Source organism: Cynara cardunculus (assembly GCF_001531365.2).
Source record: "Cynara cardunculus var. scolymus isolate 2C chromosome LG 17, CcrdV1, whole genome shotgun sequence".
In the NCBI taxonomy this organism is placed as follows: domain Eukaryota; kingdom Viridiplantae; phylum Streptophyta; class Magnoliopsida; order Asterales; family Asteraceae; genus Cynara; species Cynara cardunculus.
The window spans coordinates 1,444,487-1,452,754 of NC_037544.1; positions in this window are offsets into that span (position 1 = coordinate 1,444,487).

An 8,268-nucleotide genomic window follows, 5' to 3' on the forward strand; every position below is an offset into this window, starting at 1 on the left:
CAACACACATATGTGTATATGTATATATATATATATATATATATATATAATATAGTATTCAACTTTTAGTTTTTCTTATTACAACAATATACTTTCAAAATATTTTTTTATTAGGGCATCGTACTTATAAAGTAGGTTGCTATTTTTACGTCTAAAAGATTATAGATTCTATTCGATCGTTATTTTATATAGCATCGTTTTAAAAGACATGTTTAAAGTTTTATAATTTAAAAACGGTTTATTTAAATATTTATAATTTGAAAGTATCTATTTATAATTAATATATTTTTGCGTAAATCCTTAAATCTCAGATAAAAAGTTTAATTAAAAATTATTACCTCAAATATGTCTTTTAAAAAAATGTCGACTGAGCGAAAGTAATATTCGTTTTACAGGTAATTTGTTCTTACTAAAGAAAAACTTGCATTGAAATTTTATTTTGTTCCGGTTCCTATTTTGAAAAATTTAGGGTTGTTTGTTTACCTTTTAATAGTTTTATTAAGAGGCAACATCTGAATCGCTAAAAGGTGAATATTGTTTGACAAAAAATAGTATGTCTCTTAATGATTCTAAAACCCTCTGAATGATATTGTATTTTGAACCTCCCTTAACCTTTCAGCTCCCTAATTTCATTATAAGCAATTATATTTCATTTTGCACTACATCATAAGAACATTTTAATCCACTTAATCATTTTGCACTAAATCATTCAGCAACTGTCAAACAGTCTCTTACATGCAAGAATTTGTTATGTAGTTTATACAATACTTTGTTTTAATATCTACATCATTTCGAATTCGATTCATTTTACTTTTTTCCATTTATTAGTGGAATATTTATATTAAGGGGTTGTTTGACAACTGCTGAATGTTTGGTACAAAATGATTAAGTTATCATAATGATTAAGAGGCTCTCATGATATATTACAAAATGAAACTAGGATGCTAAATGATTAAGGGAGGCCCAGGATACAAAATCATTCAGAGGGTTTTAGAACCATTAGAGGTAGACTTTTTTTTTTTTTGTCAAACAAGACTCACTTCTTAACGATTCAGATATTGTCTTTTAGTGGAACTATTAAAAGATAAACAAACAACCCTTATGTAGTTCTTTTTGTAACCTTACATATCCAGCTCAACTTATGTGTACCGATTAAGTCCTACAGTAACAACTAATGAACTGGATTTATTGTAAAAGAACCTCCATAGTTAAGTCTACTTTAATACAGATTGAAACCAAGATCAAACTATGTCTGATTTGAGTTTCGTCCCGTTCAAAACGATGAAACGTCCCTACACCCTTCTAGGTTTCTGCTAACAACATAAAACCTGGTTTTGACAACATCGAAACATCCAGGCTTTAAGAACGATGCCAGTATAATAATAAAAAACAACATCAGGTTTTAAACTTATAATTATCAGTATAGAAGATATATTTTACAACATATTTTTACAAAATACCTACTTTTTGCTTCTACTTCTTGCAGTATCGGTAACTGTTTTATACTGTTTTATGTTAATTTGTTTATTGTATTAAAAATAATGAATGAAATATGGTTAGGTTAGAAATGTGTGATGGTGTTAGACATTGTCAAGTGGTTAGCTTGGACTTTTGAGTTTGATGGGTGGATGGTGAGGTTATTGTCGTTTGGAAAATATCCTCAATTTCATAGGTTTGACTTTGACCAAGTATTTTTTCTAATTTTGTTCATTATTTAATATATTAATTAAATAAATTCTGAATCAATAATTGTGAATTTAAAATACAAAGGTTACGTAGGAGTTGATGAACGTGTTAAAAGATCAGAGACGGATCTAGAATTTTTTTTAAATGATGGTACAATTTGACTATAAAAAAAATTATAGGGAAAAATTTCAAATGATATCATCATTTGATTAAGAAAATGACACTAACGGAATTCGAATTTGGGTCTGGGATGGAATAAAAGTCTTACAAACCAACTTTACAAAATAAAACTTGTTCTCATTATAGTTTCAAATACATACGGTGACACACAACAGATTAATACGGTTGCATCTTTCACGAACCTAATTTTTTTTACCCTTCGACGAAGGAATAATACCGTGGCACGTGTGTCACCATAGGCCCAACTATAGGTCCGTCCTTGTAAAAGACGATGGCTATCCAGTACATTTTTTTTATTTGGGCAAATATTGGTGGCCTCAGCTGATCTTATATGAAACCTGTTTTTAAGGAGGTTAATGTAAGGAAATATTTTTTTGACTCAACTAGCGACTGAAGCTAGCAGATGACTTAGAGCATCTCCCACACATTTTCTATCGTGTTCTCTGTGATGGAGAAAATTCCAAAATATAGATTATTCTTAGAGTTGATCATTTGGGGGTTTGGACCGGACCTGGGCCGGGTTTAACCTATTCTTTTGTCCAATTGGTCTAATATGGTAAAACAAAACCCGTTTTACAGGTTTGAAAACTTACCCATACTCGCCCTATAAACGGGTCGGACTTGTCCATGGGCTGACGAGCTTAAAAATCTTGTTATATTTTTATGAAAACAAAACTTATTAATTCCAAGTTATGTAAAATAATTCAAAATACACAACAACTTTTCCAACTTAAAATTTGCTGTAAATACATAATAATATACATACTTTAGAAAGAAATTGTTTCGCTGAATATGAAGTATCGATAAAGAAATTGATTAAATGGGATAATAAGAAATTGATCATCTGAGGTAATTATATTTTTAAATTTAAGATTTTTAGAAAATATTATTATCGTGAGTCATAATTAAGTAAGAATTAATAAGTATTAGGAATTTTCAAAATATTTGTAAATTTTTAATAAGTTAATTATTATAAAAATATTAATGGGCCTAGCGGATCTGCCAAAATATTTTTTTCCATTGCCCATGTCCACCCATTAATTTTAATAAGTTAGTCCAGACCTGCCCATTTTTTCGAGAATGGTAATCCAAGCCCATTTTTCTAGCAGGTCATCCCACCTGCGAACAACTCTAATTATTCACTAAAACTTTCAATAGAGAAAAGGGAAATGAGTTTTTTAATGAGGTTGAATTAATATTAGTTTTTTTTTTCTTTTTAATGTATTGGGATCGTAATTCATAAAATTATAGAACATGTAAATAAAACAATTAATGATGAGATCTCTAAAATAGAGAATACGTTGGAGTTGAATGTAATTTATTTTAGAGATTTTGACTTTTGGTTATTTATTTTAGAGAAATCATGTGGAATATGTTGGAGATGTTCTTAGATGATCAGATCTCAAATGTATCTGTATTTGAACAAAGTCATCTCATTCGTCTGCCAACTGAGCTACAGACTGAAGTCCATTACATTTTTTTTGTTAAGTTGGTTGAGAAAAAATGTAACATTTTTCCACCAAGGTGCCATTTACTCAAATGCTTACCCGGTAAGCGTTTACTAATAATAGTCAATACTATAATCTATTTTACTATGTGAGATTGTAGTACATTAAAAAAACGTTTACCGGGTAAAGACTCTCCATTTTTATCACCACTCTTACCAGGTAAGATTTTTTGCCCTTGCGAGTTGCGATGTTCATCATGTGAGAAAAATTACCTGATAAACACTTATCAGGTAAGCGTTTAGTAAACGCCCCTAACTTAAATTTAATATACATAATAATTTATTTTAATTGCATTATCTATTTTCATATAATATAAATGTTATTGTCAAATAATTTATCTTAAATTATTCATAAAGTCAATATAACATTTGTTAATAACAAGTATAAATCAAAATGTCGTATTTAATATTGAACATATTTCAAAAACCTGAAGCCCTCAGCCATATATTTCTAGGAGCTTGTCTCTTAGCAGTTTATTGAGAGTTACAGTTTTTTCGATCAATTATATATAACTGTTTGGTAATGGCTTAATGATATAAAAAATGACTTATTTAGTAAACTTATACGGGAGAAATTTATGCAAAAATCCAAGGTTTTTTCAACCCATTTCGGTAAAACAGACGTTCATTTCATCCATAAAAAACCCTCCAAAATAAAAATCTTCCCAGTCTATAGACAGATTGATCCACACAGACAACTTTATTTATACCAAATTTAACGAAAAATCAACCAAACAAGCATCACCTAAGATCATAATTTGTGGAATATAATTAATATTTTTATGTCATGTATTTAAATAAATATGTGAATTAATTAATATCCGATAATAATAAAATAAAAAATCAATTTCCCATGATATATTTAGTGAATATAGAAGGGTACTCGCACAATACAACGAAATGTATCTCGATTTTAATGTTTCTTTTATTTTGTTTTTGTAGATATTTTAATACGGTTTTTATATGGTTTTGAGAAAGAGAAAATGTTTTTGTTTTTGAATAAAATATATATTTGAAGATATCATAAGATTTCAAAAATAAATATATCAATATTAATATCAAATTAACTATTTAAAAGTTCTTGTTTTTTTTTGTGTAATTTCTTTAATTCAATTTTTTTAATAATTTAATTTAGATTTAATAACGAAGTAATTTATTTTTGATTTAATAATATAATTTTTTATAAGGATAATGATTAAGTATTTTGTTAGAACTCAATGATTATCCAAATTATATTTTTTATTTTTTATATTTAAAACAAAATGTTTATTCTGTATTTGATTATGTTTATCTGCAGTTAGTTACACAAATTCAAACATGAAGCTTTAATAAGTTGTACTTACGTACAGTTTATTTATAATATTGAATTTTAAGTAATATGCATCAATAAATAGTACTTCATACATAAAAAATGATTTTAAGAGTTTTTGTCAAATACTTTATAATATAGTATAAATTGTATATTTATTTACAAATGTACTTTAAAGAAGCGTTAAAATATGGGCTTGTTCATATTATCTTAAAATCTAAGCCCATTAAGCCTCCATACAACTTTAATATGAGTCGAAACTCGAAACTCACCCATCCGTTGGCCCATAAACACAAATACCATATCGAAAAAACTATTATTTTTTAATTAAATATATATTTTTCTACTTATAATTATTTAAATAAAAGTTGATTAATTAAAATTCTAAACAGTCTCACACGAATCCGTCTTCAATGACTCTAATGTGAGAGGACATTTTTTGGCCCACTAACAGGGGGCTCGAGAGCGAATCAAGAACATATCTTGTATTTAGACAAAATCATCTCATTCATTTGTCAACTGAGCTACACGTCAGACACTTTTTACTTACAGTTATATGAGTTTGCGTTATACTTAACAAATTTTTATACATAAATCATCTATACCAAGGTAATTATATATAAACGTTTTTTGTCGACTGCTTTTTGGTTTTATTTTGTGTAACGTACAAATACTCACATAAAAAGTACAGATAATAAACCAGCAGGTAACTAGAACTTTCTAGCCTTGTTGGTAAACATGTCATCTATACAGTACCAAGTTTATTTTCAGATATCAATCATACATCATTTTATTATCAGTAGGCAAAACCAGATAACAAAACTAAGCACTAAAGTCTGTATATAATTGTATTTTGTTTAAACTGTAATATTTATGGTATCTAGTTATTGCTTTTTCATGACAAAATTCCAATATGAGATAAACATGCTTATTACATCATTTGCTTTCAATAATATCTACAATTTGTTGAAACATTAATTAAAGTAAAGAGAATCATATGTTGGTATACAATTTAAAGGCAAATAACAATAATGTTATTTCCATTTATGGAAAGTTGGGCCCAATTGGGATTTGCCATTAGGAAAGGAATGGATGAACCATCACATCCAATCCAACCTACCATCATTATGAGTCTTGATCACATAATATACTTATGTACCAAACTTTTATTGCGAAAATAATAAAATAAGGTCGAAAATCATTAAATTATTTTGAAATACAGTTAGAAAGGGGCGTAGTAAGCGACGAAATGTTTTGGGGAGTTGATACTGTTTCAGCAATCGAGTCACAGGTATCTAGATTCTCACGGATACAGAACATTCAATTAAAAAAACTAACCAAATCGGCTTGGGACCGGGATTAGTGATGACCAAATCAGCCCGGGACCGGTAAGGACCGGTTTTAGGACCGAAACTTGGGACTGGTTATGGATTTGGGGTGTTTCGAGGGATCGGAACCGGTTATGGACCAGCCTGTCCCGGACCGATTTTTAAAAAATGTAGCTGTTTTTTTTAAATGTAACCATTATTTTGTATTTTTTGGCTTCTAATCACTATATATAAGTGTCTTGATTGAGGGGTTTACATACCAAGTTCTCGATTCACAAAAAAAGCAAAAAAACGTTCACAAGTCTCGGTTTTTCGCTATATTTTGTAACACAATGTAATTTTAATCATTATAAAACGCATTTTTAAAGTGTATTTGAGTGACCCAATTACAAATTTTATAATGTATTAAAAATATATATATATCATTAAAAAAATATTATTTTTTAAGGACCGGGACCGGTTGGGAGCGGAACCGGTGGCCCATAACCAGTTACAATAAAACTTGACCAAACTCACTTTTTTCGACCGGGACCGATTATGACCGGATCTGTTGAGGTCCGGAACCGGTTTTTGGTCATCGCTGGTTTTGATTGTAAATAGCAGTTCAAAAATGTGGGTATCGAGTTCCCCCAGTCACTCACGGCAATCCCCCGCGGTGGTCCAATACGATTTGATGAAACACCCAACTTCCTCGCTTGATAGTTGTTCCACCCGCACATTGATTGTGGTGTTACCATCAGTTCTTGCAATCATGCTATAATCATAACATTGGTTGATGGTTTTGTTAAATATATCTCAAGTTCTTGTTCTTTTAGTATACAAATAAATCAATTCACCTAATATTAATTTTATACATGCTCAAACAGACTCATCTAAAAAGAAATTATATAAAGTAAATAGCAGTTTAATTTGTTATTCAGTTAACTAATATCGTAAAAAAAATTTGAAGCTGAAACTTTCCTTATTTAATTAGCTGGACCGTTTAACCCGTGAAAAGAAAAACCCGAAACCATTTTGTTTGGTTTCGGATTGTTTATACCCGTTGGGCTCAAAAGATTCTCTATCTTCTTCTCTAAAACAGAGAAACATAGAAAAAACTCCAAATATAGAGAATTCTCTAAAGTCTAGAACTTTCATTTTTTTTTATTAACCTAGATATCCAACTCGCTATGTGAGCCGACTAATCTCAGGGCAACCACCTGCTTTGCAGATAGCCCGAAGTCACCACATTTGAACCTTCGTGGCCCCAAGGGGATTTTTATTCCTTCTTGGATTTGAACTTGGGACATCCAGGTACTTTTGACATTTGGAGGCAAGCTTAAACAAATCAGGCACCACCCTTGTGACAAGGTTAAGAACTTTCATTAGAGGAGAGAGAAATGAATTTTTTGTTCATTCCATCAATGAGATCGGATTAATATTATTTTATATAAAAGTTTTTCTTTCAAAGTGTATTGGGATCATAAAATTATAAAAAATTTAAATAATATAACTAATGATGAAGGGTCGAGTTTCGTTGAGAATGAAAGTTATGGTGAGAAGTATAAGAAGAAATCTCCACCCTTTGATCAATCATAATAGAAGATCAACACTAATGCGGTGCATCGAGATGCGCCGTATCATTTGGTCATTCCTGTGATAAACACAATTCATGAAATGGGGGTGAGATTAAAGGTGGTAAAGAGTCCAGATTCTTTCTTACGCTTCTAATCTTAACTACTATTCTCGCATGATCATTCGTCTAATGAAGAAATCTTTAAAATAGAAAAGCCGTTAAAGTTGAATATATTTAGAGATTTTGACTTTTAATTCTTTATTTCAGAGAAACTGTAAAGACAGTAAATTAAAAAAATACAATAATTACACATTTCTAAAATAATATGTTTTTCTATTGTTCCAAAATAGAATGTTATTTTCCAAAACATATGTTTTTCTACAATTTACTTTGTATATCTATACTATATTATAAAGTATTTAACAAAAAACTCTTAAAAATCATTTTTTACGAATGAAGCACTGTTTATTGATACATATTACTTAAAATTAATATTACAAATAAACTGTGCGTAAGTACAACTTATTAAAGCTTCATGTTTGAATTCATGTAACTAACTGCAAATATAAATGATCAAATACAAGATAAACATTTCATTTTAAATATAAAAAATCTAAAATACAATTAAGATAATCATTAATTCTAAAAAAATACTTAATTATTATCCTTATAAAAAATTATATTATTTAATAAAAAATAAACT